This window comes from Ambystoma mexicanum, chromosome 10 (assembly GCF_040938575.1).
Source record: "Ambystoma mexicanum isolate Mex_15411 chromosome 10, UKY_AmexF1_1, whole genome shotgun sequence".
NCBI lineage: Eukaryota > Metazoa > Chordata > Amphibia > Caudata > Ambystomatidae > Ambystoma > Ambystoma mexicanum.
The window spans coordinates 1,277,353,748-1,277,370,832 of NC_090932.1; the positions used below are offsets into that span (position 1 = coordinate 1,277,353,748).

At 46.8% G+C, this 17,085-nt stretch overlaps 1 protein-coding gene across 3 annotated transcripts in view; it reads right to left on the bottom strand.

The window, feature by feature from the left end:
* LOC138492234 (uncharacterized) overlaps positions 1-17,085 on the bottom strand; it is a 765,255-nt gene that overhangs the window by 420,595 nt on the left and 327,575 nt on the right. The window lies entirely within an intron of this gene.

The following is a 17,085-nucleotide window of genomic DNA, read 5'->3' on the forward strand; positions in this document are numbered from 1 at the left end:
CAGAATGAAGGCAGACACAGGGCCTCATCACGAGTTGGGCAGTAACGCCGGCGCTAATAGCGCTGGCGCTATCTGCCCTACCGCCAAACCCACAGGCCCTATTAGCGCCGGATCACGGGTTTGGCGGATTTGGAAATCCCCATTGCCCATTCAGCCCATTCGGGAATGCCCCATTCCCCATTGTGCTCAATGGAGAAATTTTGCGCTCATACCGCCGGCGGATTTCCCGCCGGCGGTATGAGCGCGAATTTTCGGCGGATTTCCCGCCAGCTCAGAGCTGGGGAGAAATCCACCGAAGCCCTGATTTGGCGGGCCCTTAAATCCAGCGGTAACAGCGCTACCGCCGGATTTAAGGGTTACCACCAAACTCGTGATGAGGCCCACAGTCCGGGTAACTGATCCTCTGCTCTCAACAACCACACAGCAGTGGACGACCATCAGATCTGGTAAAACAAAAGCAAACACAGCAAATCCAGCTGATGCTGCACTCTAAACAAATACACAGTACAAGCTTAAGCCCCAACCGAACAAGGTTAAGTCCATGCATCTAAGACTGTTCTCTAAAACCTCACATTGATTGCAGCATCGGCCGGATAACCTACTGGCCACAAGTAACATCCAATATGATGAGGACGGCTTTCTAAAGAGTCTTACAGTGGCTGCTCCATTAACATGGTATGATAATTTCAGCAACCCACATACAATAAATAGTTTTCCATGTTTTGATCTATGCTTTAGCTTTGTGAGTGTAACTCTACTGCACCCATGAGAGAATACTCTAATGCTCAGATCTAGCATGTGCGCAATAATATTTGCATATTAGGACAGGATGGCCAGAGTGATTATATCATGGATTCGTGACAAAAGCAGTTGTTTGGAGAGGACTAAAAACCTGGGAGAGCCACTACTTAGATGGCTTCCAGATGATGCAAAGTCTATATAAATGTTGTCTTCATTTCCCCAGGCACTGCACTCCTCTCCTTGTCCGACTGTTGTGCTAAATGACAGCACAAGTGTGAGAGGGATGTGGCCGTGTGAGAGGGATGTGGTATGTGTGTTTTATGGCAAAGTACGTTTCCTTTGTCCCCAATTAGGACACCACCTTCCTATGTGCACCCACTTCTCTTGTTAAGGGTGGGATTTCATGATACCAGCTAACACCCAGAAGTATGGTGCTAGTAACTTGGTGTTAGGAGGTATCTTGCTATATTGAGGGTGTTGCCTTCCTAAACATAGAGAAACAAGAAATTATTTACATTCCCTGCACTAAACTAATAGAAGAGGTCAAGAAATCAAGCCCATTTCTTAGGAGGGGGACCAGGGTAGACAGAAATACAGGGTAGCACTTTATGACTTTGAAAAAAACAATGTTAACATAGGGTTATAAGAAAATATGTTTTATTACTCATTAATAATGTATGGTAAAAATACAGGTAACCGGTATCCATTTAAGTTGACAAAGTCTCTAGGATTTAGAGAGCTGCGTGTTTAGGTTATTACTGTGTCAGGTAGGGTCCACTGCAAAGTACAGGTTTATCAATGGGTTCCCAGGAGATACCCAGGACCTGTATCAGCTCGACCAGGATTCCGTTTCTCATAGGAAAGAGTGAGCTAAAAGGACTGACTTTGATTGGCTAAAAGAATGAATTCTTATCCTAATTCAGTGTGGTCCCCATTAGTAAGTTTAGGGCTCAAGGTTAAAAAAAAAGTCTCAAAAAGTCTTCCTAAAGCACATGAGTAATATGTAATAATTTGCAAGTTAAACAGAGAAATGGGCACACCAGTAGTTGGCTTACTTGATCAATTTCCGACTGCTGGCAGTCAGTGCTTGGGGTCTCACAAGGTAAATGGCTGTGTTACTGGTGCGTGTGCGGTCCAGCAGCATTTCTGGTACAGCTGAAGAAATTCAAGAAAGAAGGGTGTTTTAAGAGCCACTTTAGGTGCTGGTAAGCTGAAGAAGATGACGATCGACTGAGCTGGGTAGAGGTACAGCCGTTTGGTTTGTTTGAGGGGCAGCTCCGGTATCCGGTTTCCAGCAGAGATTGTACATTAGTTTCATAGTTCAGGTAGAAACAGCAGGCCTCAGACTCTTTCAGTTGCAGAGTGTCTTCTTCAGCCTTATCTCAAAATATACAAGAATATATGGAAACTGAATAAATATCCTACTTTTTGAGGAAAATTGATTAAAGATGAATGATTTAATTCAAGAAGGTCTTTGTTAGTTGATTTAAACTAACTACTTACATCCAACACAAAGATCTTAAAATCCTGTGAGCCATTAAAAGGCTTTCACACGCTGAAGATAACTAGATCATCAAGATATGCGACGCAAAAAATCTCCAACCCAGAGAGTTCATGACTTATGAGCCTTGGGAACTTGGAATGTTCATTCTTTAAAAGAAAGGGTATGGTCCTGTGTTGTGTATCAAGGTAGACCTTGGATACTTGCACCCATGAATCTTCATAACAGCACTTGGATAAACATTCAAATGCAATAGACAGTCCAAAACTCTAGTGTTTTATTTTTTAAACAAAACGTTTTAGCTATTCTTCTGTTATTCAGAAAGTTCAACAACAGCCAACACGTGTTCCAGACACTTCTTAGTCTTCCTCAGGACTTCCGAGAATTGCAGCATTCCATGAATAATCTCCCAACAGGGAACTGGGGTTTACAAACTCCCAGCTAACAGAACTGATTCTGAATATCCTGCAGCAGTGGGTGTCCATGAATGTATCATATAACCAACAGTGGCTAGCCAGCAGTGTATATGGTGCACACACCATGAACTACTAGATTGTGAAGCAGTGTAAGAATATTGAGTTTGAACCTGTTGAATCAAGCAAAGAGGATATGAATAAAGGAAACCCTGAGGAAGGCCAAGAAGGGGCCAAAACATGTGTAGGCTGTCGTTGAACTTTCTGAATAACAAAAGAATATATATACATTTTGTTTAAAAAATAAAACACAAGAGGTTTGGACTGTCTATCGCATTTGAATATTGATTCAAGTGCTATTAGGAGTGGTCTACCTAGCTACATATTCTTTTTGTTTTACTTTGTGCTTAAGTCACAGACCAGCCCAGGACTTTGCAAGCCCACCAGAGAAACATTATATAAAAATTATTTGTCAAGAGTGAACCTTGAATCTAATAGTTCTGGGAGTTACCTCAAACTGGTAAATAACTCAAGATCATTTTTTTTATGGACCTGTATTGCTCGAGTTGTAAGGCAGATCCCGTAACTAACACTGGTGTAGCAGAATACTGGCATTCACAAGATTGAGAACTAGGCGGATAGCTAACGGTCGTGATATAGGCAGTTCGCAGGCCAATCTGCAGTAAACCCGTTTACATATTATTGCCATATGTTCCATCTGCGGCAGTTCGGCTGAAGGTAAGTGGTCACGGTTTCCTTTTAGCAGCAAAGAAGAGGGTAAGTTGCCCTTATTGTACATTTTAGTGGTATAATTGGGGTCGGAAAGTTCATATCTGACATGTCTTCCGCGTGGTACAATTTACGGAATGGTCCCTGTAAGTAATCAGTTCATATCAACGACAAATCGTTACTTGGACAGTCATCGTTAATTGAAAACGCTGTTATGGATACACAATTGTCATCAACAGAGATGGATAAATGTATCAAAAGTAAGCAGGGTGTTGTTCTAGGAACTACTGATTCAGCTACATGTGGCATAGTAATTCTGAGTGGGGAGACATGTCCCTTGGCACCTAACTGTGGTGTTAACTGCTCATTAGAAGAAATTGAGAAGTCTTTTATCCAGCTCTGTGAGAGTCTAGAAAATGAGGAGAAGTGACATGATAAATCCTCAGTATCACTTGCCCCAGCACTATTCGAATCTTCCATGCTAAGCAGATCGATATCGGGTTATGGTGAGAGGATTTTATCTAGAACTAACTGTAATGAGAAAAGTGATTGTATGGTAAATATGACTACGCACACCAATTCTGATGGAACTTTTATGTCTGACACAGAGTTTCCATCACTCGACACCCATTCTGCTATGCTATTAAACCTAGTCTTGCATTCCTTTGTCAGACTATAGGATGTTTTATTGGAGGAGATTAAAACATGTTTACTAAGGGAAATTAAAATGGCTCGAAAGATCACTGCGACCGCTAAACTTTTCTCCAGAGGCCTCACAGGTCTCACAGTTTGCTATCCAGCATCTAATTCAGTCAGTAACACTATCAAGATTTAAAACTAAGCACTATTCTCACCTGCCTTGACAAAGACCTTCTGTCCGAAACACGTGTCGGCACTCTATATGTGATCAGGCACTACATGTGCTCAAAGATCATTCCAGCTATATGCCAATAAAGCTACACCCTACAAATAAACTGAAGTGACAAGACTTATCATTTACTCGCTCTTGACATACTACTCAACTGGTCATAATACTCAAGGTCCAGCGCTGCAGCAGACGGGGTTCTTACCAACTCTCCTTACCTCACAATATGGGACATTGGAGCATTGTCCCGCAAGAACCCAGCAATTGGCAGCAGGACACACACATCATATATACTGTGATCAGCGCAGGGATCCATCTTTCCTAAATGCTCTGATCTTTACCCTGATTACTAACTAATATTACAGGCCATTTAAAACCTACTCACTGTAAATGGGATGTGTGTCCTGCTACTATGGTGAAGGCGTGTGCGTCCTCACTTATCCTGTTTATAACTATGTTTATCATTAAATCCTTCTTGGAAAGCTCTGTACCGTCTTGCAATAAGCAGACTTGGATTTCCCCTCTGTTAAAAAAATTATTGCTGGATCTGAATGTCCCTTCAAATTACAGACCAATCACAAACGTCCCATTCCTGCTTAAAATTCTTGATCGGGCTGCTTATATGCTAGTGCAGGACCTTCTTATTCAGAATAACATCTTAGGCCAGCGGAAGTCAACTCATGGCACAGAAACAGCATTGCTTAACCTGAAGGTCAATATCTTACAGATAATGGCACTACTTATGCTTTTGGAGCTATTCGCAGCTTGTGACTATGTAGATCACAGCTTACTGGTCAATAGGCTATTTACACTCTGCCTCGTTTTCACCCACAGCTGCTAATTGGGTTAAGTCCTTATCTAACTGCTCTGCTAATTTTCTGTGATGATGTTGATGTATTTAAGGTGACATGTGGGGTCCCTCAGGGATCACGTTTATCCCCCATGTTATACAATATTTTCATGAAGCCTTTGTTTGAATTGCATGATGCCAGAGAGGTTATATATATATACAAACTACGATACTCAGTTTCTAATATCACTCTCAGGTAACTATGCTCAAGATACAGAAAGTATGAAGGCTATCTACCCCTTTATTCAGCTATGGATGGCAGACAGTGGCCTTGCCCTGAACAACTCTAAAACAGTGCTGATGATAACACGCACAGCTGCACAGCTAAGGATGCTCGACTTGAAGTAGAGGGAATTTGATAGCAGGCGGCTCCATTGTTAGGCTGCCCAAAGTTTAAAATGCTAGGCGTTGTTTATGATCAAGAACTAAATATGAAGGCCCACGTGAAAAGCATTATTTCTTCATCTTCACCGGTAAGATAGTTCAGCGGGTTGAGCGCTCGCTGCTGCGATCTTGTGTGATCTGCAGGTCGCAGGTCCGAATGCAGGTCGCAAGGCCACTCATCCTTCCGAGGCCGATAAAAAGTACCAACTTCAGTTGGGATGATACATGTATGTAAACAAGTTATCTGTAAAGCGCTTTGGCTTAAGGCGCTATATAAATAACAAATCATCATTCGCATCAATAATTATCATCTTACTATGACATCAAGTTGCTGATTCAGCTAAGACCCTTCCTGATGCATAACAATATGCTACTATTGCCAGAGCCATCATTGATGCCCAATTAGATTACTACACTAGCCTGTTGCAGGGTATTGGTAAAGGATAAATAACCAAGCTTCAGACTCTCCAAAACAGTGCTGTTCGTGCCGTAGAAGGCTTGGGCAAGAGAGATCACATCTCTGAGGCCAGGCGAGCGTTGTACTGGCTGACAGTGGATGCTAGGATCACCTTTTGCCTGCTCTCCCTGCCACTTGCTTACATCTAGACTGTATTATGAATAGCCTTCACTGTTGACTGTAACCATTGATCACATCTGTTTGCATCTCTGCCTTGAATGCCGAAATAGCCTAATCTATAAAATCAATGAGTTTCAGTACCTCTCAATGAACGTACCTTGACTACGGCACATTGTGACCCTAGCCGACCACAGAAAATACATACAATGTATATGATCAGAATGATTATTAACCTTTGATTAAGTAAGTCTAGCCGATTGCATTTCCAAGACTACTGTGATATGTACTTGCTCCACCAACTCAGCACTAGCCTACATTTGATGAAAAAACCGAGCTCCTGACCGTAGGCACCCAAGCTCGTCTGAACAAACTTGACCCTCAGTACTCGCCCTTCATCATTGATGGTAATATAATCAAAGGTGAAAAAGAAATAAAGATGCTCAGCGTCTACCTCGACTCCATCTTATCTCTAAAAAAACAAGTGAGTGCCATCTCCTCCTCAACTGCTTACACTAACAAGCTAATCAATGCCTGTAACTCCTACCTATCCCCTACCAGCTGCTTGACATTAACCAGAGCCCTAGCTCTATCCAAAATAGATTACTGCAACACACTCTTCTCAGGCACTTCTGAAATGAATCTCAATAGACTCCAGGTCTTACAAAATAACTCCTTAAGATACGGCCTAAACATCTCAAGATCCAATCACATCTCCAGCCACAGATAAACTTGTAACTGGCTCCCAGTGCGCAAAAGAATCTCACTCTGCACCTTGGCAGTCACCCACAAATGCATCTTACACAATGCTCCTAAATACCTCTCAGACAAGGTCTCCCTACATCACGCCAACCGCCTTACCAGATCAACCCACACCCACCGCCTCTCCAAATTCAACCTCAAAACCGCAGGAGGAGCCAGCTTCCCTGTTCAAGCGGCCAACCGATGGAACTCGCTACCCCCGCTTCCCTCGTCCATCAGACCAAAACCATCCTTCAATACCTTTAAAACTAACGTCAAACTCTGGCTTAGGGTTAGGTGCGCAATACAAATACATACATGTCTTTGGCCTCAGTCCTGCTTATCTCCCAGATAGATTGTTTTAGCTGCTTTCTAGAAGAACGTTGAGATCAAATACCCATCTCTTGCACGTACCGGACTATGATCAGCCAGGGGGCATTTCATTAAGCAGCGCCTAAGTGCTGGACTGCCCTACCTCCTGACCTTAGGGGTTGTGACTCCCTAGATTGCTTCAAGCGTGGATTAATGACTGTCTTATTGTATTGATCTTTCTACTTAGTTCCTGGTGCTTCATTATTTTAGGCTTGATTTGTTATGTTTTTGTTTTTCGTGTGTCTTGTTAGCGCCCCTATGCATTCGGGCCTTTAGGCTTAGCACTCTACAAATTATAATAAATAAATATGTTAGAATTCAAGCCTATTGCTGAAGACGGATCTTTAATTGGTCTGGCGAAGTGCGATCTAACTCAGGCCTCTATATCTGCAACACCAATTGTAACTATTGTGGAAGCACCAAGTCATTCAGAAAATATGCAGCCCAACCTCCCAAAAAGGTTGAAAGGGAAGTCTCAAACTAATGCAAAAACGAAAAGCTCACAAATGCATAGTGTGACGAGAGGACTAGGCGCCGGGATACCACAAGGAACAGGGAGCACAGCTGCAGGGGCGGGATACAGGCATGAGGGAGGAGGAGGTGTGCCCGGTCAGCGAGGGAGCGTGGAGTGAGGACAGGTGCGGAGCCAGGTTGAAGGGGTTAAGGATAATTAGTGTTTCTTTGGCTTTTTTTGCCCAATGTCCTTATCGGCACAAAATACATAGACAGAACGAGGAGGGGAGCGAAGTGGAGGAGTTGGTTAGGCGTTCGTTTGGACTTTTTAGGAGGCAGAGGGGACCAGCAACAGAGCGCCGGCAGCTAAAGCAGGCGCGATTGCGCACCGAGGGGAGAGCTGACAGGCTGCAGCACAACCGAGCTCTGACAAAGCATCAAATACCAGGAGTTTTTTTCTTTTTCCCTTTCCATCCGCCGAAGTGACAGAGTATTGTAGAGGGAAAGGGAAGCACCACAAGAGACTACACGAGGTGACCCAGGACCTGTCTGAATAGCAGAATGCTGCCACCGTGGGACTGCTGCACCAGAGGGAGCTTCCTTTTGCACCATACACTGAAGTGCCGGAATATTGAAGGAGGAGGGGATCTATATGTGGCTTCTCTAGGCACAGGTCCTACCTGATTAGCGGAGCAAATCCACCAACTGGGGTTACCTCCTCCCGTGGGCCAAGACATCTATGGTGAGAGTAGTGGGATACAGTGGCCCTCATTACAAGTTTGCTGGTCCGGAAACAACGGCACCGTTTACCAGACCGGTACATTCAAGTCTGCAATGGCGGTAACACTGTCGCACCCTGTAGCCCTATGACCGCAAAAAGCGGGACGAATCGTCGGATGTTCCCGAATTACTGGCACAGCAGTATAAAAAATGGCGGTAGCACCATCACCACAGCGCCTGTAATACCGGCACCATGGATCAGGCAGTAAACAGTGCCAGGTGAGCAGCAACAAGCCACAGGTGTGCAAAATTAGCCCAGATGCACATCATTGGCCACTGGGAAACTACAAAAGGGCCACACCCACACCCAACACAACCATGCTGGCAGGCGGGGTAGCAGCAATTGGGATGGGGAACCTGCAAGCAGCTATGGAGTTAGAAGCAGCACTGAGGAAGAGGAGGTGCAGGAGGCAAATGATGAACCCGGTGGCCATCCCAAACATCATTTTACAGCAGGTACCACTCGGCAGGTAGCCACCAATACCCCGCCTCAGGGCCTCACCCTAGAACCTGACCCCAAGTCAAATCCACACATTATACCGGCTTGACAGTGCCACAATATTATCAATTGTCACCTTCATCAATGAAGACATCTGCAGCATAGTCAACATCCAGACTGCAATTCCACCCTTGTGGTAGTCTCGGTCATGCACTTCCTTGCAACTGTCACCTATGAGCAAACCACTGGTGAGCTGCACAGCCTGTCACAACCCTGTTTTTCAAAGATACTCTTCCAGGTACTGGATGCGCTGCTGCACTATGTGTCAGACCACATTGCCCTACCCTGAACCCCTGCACAGGTCAATGCCACCAAAGTGGCCTTCCATGCCCTTGCTTGTATGCCCAATTGCATCGGTGCCTTAGATTGGACACATGTGAAGTTGACTGCCAGACATGCAATTGAGGTGGTCTATTGAATTCGGAAACCATTTCACTCCCTGAATGTACAGATGGTCTGTGACGCACAACAACCCATCACGCATTGCTGTGCACGTTTCACAGGGTCGACACACGACTCAATGGTATTGCAGAACTCCACGTTGCCAGGGTACATGGCACGTTACGTGAGAGAAAGCACCTGGCTGTTCTGTGAGTAGATTGACCAATGCATGACCTCTGTCTAGTGGGCGGGGCAATAGACACTAACCAGAGTGTCCCTGGCTGTTGGGTGAGTAGATTGACCGATGCATGACCTCTGTGTAGTGGGGGTGGGCAATAGACACTCACCAGAGTTCACCCAGTTTACCATTGCATTAGGTACATGTCAGTATGCCATGCCATGGGAAAACATACACTGCCAAATGGAGAAAACAAACCTATCCATGGAGTGGCACACCATTTAATGGCAACATGTGCAAGGGAGTATCGTCACTGGTGATAATGTAGTAGGTGCACCCATGTGTTCAATGTCTATTTATCCTGCTCTGTGCAGTAGTTTCTTCAATCCTGTGTGCTGCGGCTGCCTGACACTGATTTTGCCAGCACCTTACGAGGCATGAGGCACCTAGTACATAGGAACACACCATTGTGTAAATTGAAAGGAATGAGACATATAGTTGCCTAGCAGGCCATCACGAATGGAGACAATGAGCAGGCCAAACAGTCACAGTAGGAATGTGTGACCCAAGTGTGTAATATTGAACAGTTGATCCAAGTCCTTTTACCAGAATACATGATGACATCTGTGGCCTGTACTATGTTGTGTACTAATATTATACTGAGCCTTTGTACATGCTATCATTGCCAACACCAAAACAAACATCCTATCACCTTTCTGTCACTCCCATGCAGGTGATGATACCCCCTCAAACCATGGCTCATGGCACCCGTCAGATGACCATGGAACAGGCATGAGGAGGCCTACAACTGGGCACACATACGGACATGGGGCATGATAGAGCACACCTTTGGACTGCTGAATGCCAGGTCCCACTCCCTCAGCCAATCCATCGGGGCATTGCTGGACAGCCTCGTAAAGGTTGGCAAAATTGTGCTGGCATGTGCCATGCTGCACAATATGTGTATACGCAGGAACATTCCACTGCCCCCAGACATGGACCCAGCAGATGAGGAGGAAGAGGATGAGGATGATGATGATGGGGTGGGTGTGCTGACAGGGGGGGGGGATTGCCAAGGATGGACTACATGCACGGGGAGGACTTATTAACAATTCTTTCTGAATAAACTACACATGCACATGTAGCACATTAAAACACCCGTCGCTTGTAACACTTAGATTAAATGATTGATACACACACAGAAGAAGATTGTCCACTCGTAAATCTGATTTGCAACCCAGTGTATTATGAAAAAAAATAGTTGGAACAGGTGCTACAAGAATATAGGTACGCACCCACCCACCTCCCAAACTTTCCCACCCTCCACCCAGGCCCCAACTAACTATCCCCACTATGGACCCCCCCACCTCCCAAACGTACCCACCCTCCACTCAGGCCCAAGACCCATAATGGCAACACGTGAAACATTAGTCTAAGTAACAAGACCATCTCTCGCCACGCTTGGCCCCATGTATGTCCCTCTTAGTGGCTCCACACAGCCGCGTGGACCTCCTCCTTGGGCTGCCCGCCTGACAGCTGGATAGAGTGGTACTGGTGGAGGGCATAGTGGGGTTCTGTGGGGGTAGGTGGCTCATGATGGCCTGCAGGGCCAGCAACATTGTTTCAGCAATGTTTGATTGCATGCGGTTGCCCTCATGGACTAGCCCCAACATTAACATGTCAGAAGTGGCACAACGCCCAATGGCACGTGCAACCCAGCAGCACATTTTTTGCTCTCCCGTTGCTGCCTCGACTCCTTGCGTTGCAGCCAGGACTCCTCAAGGTGTCACTCAACCAGTGTGGCCAGCGTGGCCAGCATGGCCAACATGTTCTGCCATTTCCCAAGGCGCTGGAGACGGCTGCTTATCTCCTGCAGTGATGGTGTTGGGGAGCGCATTGGACTCCTGAGGCTTGTTGGGCTAAATATGCCCAGTTGATCAGGGGTGTTGTGGTTCTCCTCGTTCACTGATCCCGGTGCCTCACCATGCTGTTCCTCCTGACTGCTGTCCGTACCATTTGACACGGACAGGTGTGGTTGTGGTGGTGCACTTCCTGGTGGAATGGCAGTGGCCGCACGGATGTTTGGCTGGGCTGCCTGCTGGGTTACCGGGGCAGCAGGGGTGTTTGGCTGGGGTGCCTGCTGGGTGCCAGGGGCAGCAGGAGTGGTGGTTTCTTGGGCATGGTGCACCTGGGCCGTAGTTGTCCCACGGGTGGCCCAGGTGCCTGCACCTCATGTTGAATGACGTCTTTGCCGAGGTGCACATCCAGTCTCCCTGAATGTCCCCTGTTGAGCCCCATCGGTCTCAGATGATGTTCCTGTAGGTGATTGAAAGGCATGCTGATAGTGGTCTGACAGGATGTGTATAGTACTTTGACATGCAACACACTCATCAAGCAACATCACATTGTGGTTACATACATTGAAGTGTGCTGCGGTAAGTGGGTGTGTATGGGTCATGCTTGGGTGCAGGCCATCTGCCTGGCTCGGGGGGGCCCATGTGAGCACTGGGTGTGGTCAGGGTGATGGGGACTGTGATAAGTGTATTTCTGTGCATTGATTGGGGGGGGCAGGTTTAGCTTCATTCACAATCATATTTTCGCTCTATCTGTACTGACCAGCCTCGCCAGGTGTCACTGCTCCTGCCTCTGCTTCACTGACTCGCTCGATGCCCTTGAGGTGCAGCATGCTGCTACACTTTTCCTCTCATGGGAGCAGCTTTAGTGGTGACTATAATCCACCTCCTGTTGCACTGCACTGTCATCTGTGGGCTGCCAGTAGGTTGCACGCCCTAAGGCGCAGATCATTCGACCTCTTATGGCAGTCCTTGACCGAATGAGCTGTGACCCCCACAGCTGACACCTTCTGTGCAGCCTCAGCCCATGTGGCCTTGCGCCTCAACTGCGTGCTGCGCCTCTGGTCTGATGTGAATAACTCCCCTGCATTGTCCACTATGTGGTCGACAATCAGGGTGAGTTCCGCTTCACTGAAGGAGGGTTTGTGCATACGGTTCTGTGGAATCCTGGATGACATATCTCTCAGTAGTTTTGGACACTCACAGTAGCTGGATGCCTTCTGGAACCAGAGGATTGCAGTGTATTGTGATTTTTGTAATGGCCACCACTCTCTTTCCGGTTTCAGCAATCACAGTGTTTCCGGCTCCGGTGTTTCCGCCTCCGCGTAGGCGGTGCTGCTATGTCCGGTATAAACGCTGGTGTAAAGCCGTAATTCGACCTTGTTTCCATCACCACGCAGTGGCAGAAACGGTACCACCGCCATCACGGTAAGACTGGATTTTGAATACCGGACTTGTAATGAGAGACAGTGCCTCTTTTTACTGGTGTAGCGGAACGTAGCCAGCATGGGAGCATCACCACCAAGCAGCAATCCTTACAGAATCCAGTAGCGTCTGAAGAAACCCCAAAGTGAGCGGACTGGCAGGGGTGTTGTGCAGTAACAACAACCCTTACAGGGACCATATTTGGTTTGGTTACAGTATTTTGGGTCTGTATTATAATAAAAGGTCTTCCACCTAAAACTCAAATTGACGTCAGTGTTATAGGAAAGGATCAACGCTAGAAGGTGAGAGTTTATAAGATCCTTTATTGAAGCCATCAATATCTTCCCCTCTACAAGTACATAACCAACGTAACCTGTGGAACAACATTTATATTAGAACAAAATAACAACACTTCTGATAAAACCAAATTCTAAATGGAATCTAGCGAGGATGAACAAATGTGCACAAACAAATGGGAAAAAGAAAAAACAAGAGAAAATCACATAATTGGATAAAGTCCTTCAAGTGTGTCGGAACTCTCTTTTCTCTACAACTCACTCTAACCCCGACAGGAATCCCACCAAGAAATCCCTTATCTGGGACACCACACTTGACATTGTTATTGTCCACAATATTGCATTTGGTATTGACATTATTACTCTAAAAATTGACATTAATATTCTAAAATGTCCACCAACCTCCACATCACCACTCCCATCACTTTCCACTCCACCACTTCTATCAGCATCACTTCTTCCCTTGACTTCTTTGTAAGGAGCCAACCTACCTTTAGACCCCACCTCACCTCCTTCTACAATCCCCACCCCCTCTTTCACAGAAATTATTTTCTTCGGTACCATAAATGTGCTCTCAAGGCTTTTTGGTCCCAACCGAGGATTTTTGAACCAAACCAAATCTCCAAACAACCACACTCGATCCTTCACCCCATGACTGCATTGTGTTTTTATTCTGACTGGCCAAATATCGAATTTACCTCTGTACACTACCCTTCGTCCCCCACCCTTGTGCTTCCTCCCCTCCATCCCCGCCATCCTCCTTGTGCCTCAGTATAAATCGTCCTGGTAAGTGTCCTGACCACTGCGGCTAGCTATGTTGCTCTCTCCTATCTTCTCTAACTGCTACTCTATTTCCTATCCCTCTTCTATCACTAAATATCGCTGGAAGAAACTTAAGAAGGACATACTGGTCTACAACCCAGGCCTTCCTATTGCAGACACCGATGTCAAGGCTTCCGCCAGAGTAACTCTCACAGGCCTCCTCTTTTTCGTTACCTCACCCGACCTATGGACACGTTACATGGTCGCTTTCTCTCTCCTATCGCACCGATCAGAGGTTCTCCTTGACCTCTTTGCCATTTCCAGGGTCATCATTAATGTCTATTGGACTGGAGCCATCATAGTTCAGGGTCCTCAACCTAACCTTCTTTTCTTTGACAGGCTCCCCCTTCGCCTCTCTAACCTCTCCCTCTGCACAGGCTCCCTTGCCTACTGTGCCCACTATCTCCTCTGCACTGGCTCCCTTCCCTACTGTGCCCACTACCTCGTCTGCACTGGCTCCCTTGCCCTCTGTGCCCACTACCTCCTCTGCACAGACTCCTTTGCCTACTGTGCCCACTACCTCCTCTGCATTGGCTCCCTTGCCTACTACGCCTACCTCCTCCTCTGCACTGGCTCCCTTGCCTACTATGCCTACCTCCTCTGTACAGGCTCCCTTGCCATGCCTCACTGTCCCGGCTCCCTTGTTGGCCTTGGCTCCTCTGCCACCCACCGCTATCCCTCTGGCTCTCTTTCCACCCATGGGTGGGACCACCGTCCCCTGCCCCCCGGCAGAAGAGCCTCAAAGATGGCAAGCTTCTCCACATAGCCATGCGACTCTCGCTCTGCTATCAAGCACTCGTCTAACATCTGCAAACCTCCTTGAACACATGGATCTTGGATGTCCTTGCCATCACTGAGACATGGTTTAAGGACTGGTCTGCCACACGCTTTGACACACTCATCACTGAAGGATATAAGATCATCTCTGAGCCCAGGTTCAAGAGGGAGGACATGAGGGTGAGTGGGCTTATCTTCCCAGAATGGATACCTGTGTCCATCATCCCTAATCAGGCCTACTCTTCTTTCAAGTACCTAGCCTGCAGGCTCTCACTCTCTCCGAATCCTCTCTCCTTCTGGCCACCTTCTAATCCTATTTCCTTCTGGCCACCTTCTATCAGCCACCAGGACAGTCCACCCTCTTCCTCTCGGAATGGCCTGACCTGGCCTCCTCTCTACTTTCCTCCTCCTCCCAACGCTTCCTGCTGGGTGATCTCAACATACATCTGGACTCTCCTGACACCTCAGGACCTTTCCGCGGAGGCCGGCTTGCGGTGTCAAAGTGGTCATACGAGGGTCAAGCCAAAACCCTTGTAGAGTCGAAAGTCTTTGGCATGTTGTGGAGGCCATGTGAACCCGGCCAAGGCACACCAAGAGAAAGCTAAGCAAAGTGAACTGTGTAAATGGGGCAAGTGTGAACCTGACTGAAGGATGCCTGCAAATTAGGATAAACAGTAACCCATCCAAGAACATTGTGCTGATAGAATTGTGTGAAGCCTGACTGGAGGCTTTAGGGAAAGCCTGACTGGAGGCTTAAAGGAAAGACTAAATGGGAGCTAAGACCCGGAATTAGGTAAGTGAGAACCTAAAGGGTCTAGAATTACTGTCTGTTGAACTATGCTAAGATGAAAATGTGAACCCGACGGAGGGATACCAGGAGAAAGCTAAGGGAAGTGAATCCTGCATTTGGTAAAGCTAACCGAACTATGTATTTTGGGAAATGTGTCAAAAACTTTCTCTTTTTCTCACCTGTTTCTCCTTGCTAGAGAACTTCCTGGATGCGAGTTCCTTCTTTCTTGCAATTCGAGACTTGTACAGGGTGGAACGCGGCTCTTTGGGTTCCAGCGTGGGTGACCGGCCATCTAAGCCGGACAGCGTTCAGTATCCAGGAAGGGAGTCACGGATCCAGGAAGGAGGAGCATGAGCAACGCTCGTATGAGTAGGTACACGGTACCGAAGGTAGGGCGGAATTCGGGAAGAAAAGAAAAATTGAAAACACAGACAACAGACTCGAGCACACGTCTAGCAACTCCAAGCAGAAGCGTTTAGACGCGCCGAGCCGCAGGGGCTTGCCTGTTTTCTAGAAGGCAGGGTGTTGCGCGTAAAGGCTAGAGCACAGCGGTTCTGGGCCGTCGTCCATCTTGGAGGTAACACTGAGCTTACGCTGCGGTGCATCATGGACCACGAAGTCCAAAAAGGTCGAATTCAGTGGTTCATGACAGTGTGCCTCCTCCTGAACCCGGAACCCCGGGTTTGCCTGGGTGGACTCGATGGAATCTTTGTATTAGACGGGGGGCATTCATGTTGGCTACTGGTTCCCAGGTGCGCTTGCTGGGAGGATATCCTTTCCATTCGACCAAATATTGGAGCTGACCCCGCCTGTATCTGGAGTCACATATCCTGGAGACCTCAAACTCAATTAGATCATTGACGAGCACAGGATTAGGTCTTGGAGCAGTTCTAGTGGATGGTACATAAGGTTTCAATAAGGAAGTGTGAAAAACCGGATGAATCCTCTTCCAAGTTTCAGGAAGCTGGAGTCAAAAGGCCACTGGGTTTATGATTTCCTTAATGGAGAAGGGTCCATAATACTTGGGAGCCAGTTTATTTGGCCGCAGATGTCGAGGCAGAAGTTTTGAGGATAGCCAAACCTTATCTCCGATTGCATAGGAAGGGCCCAGTCTCCGCTTTGAATCAGCATAGTGTTTGCCGTTCATCCTGGCCTTTTCCAGGTTTTGCTTTGCCTCTTTATGTATGTTCACCAATGTTTCTATCCAGGAATCAACCGCAAGGACTGGGGTAGGATGTGGAAGGGCAGACGGTAGAACCGAAGGGTGAAATCCATGACTGTAAAAGAATGGGCTTGTTTTAATGGTCGAATGATCCCTATTGTTGTAGGCGAATTCAGCTACAGGTATCAAAAGTGACCAGTCATCCTGGACCTTGTTCCAGGGTCTGATTTACTCGTTCTGTTATCCCATTGGTCTGAGGATGGTATCCCGAAGACAATGCACGCTGGATGCCTAATATTTGGCATAGTTGTTTCCAAAATTGGGCTATGTACTGAGGTCCTCTGTCGGATATTATCTTGGAAGGTAACCCATGGAGTCTAAATATGGGTTTTATGAATATTCCAGCCAGTTCAAGCGATGATGGCAATTTGAACAGGGGTGTAAAGTGAGCCATGTGAGAAAACAGGTCGATAGTGACCATTATGGTTGTATATCCTCT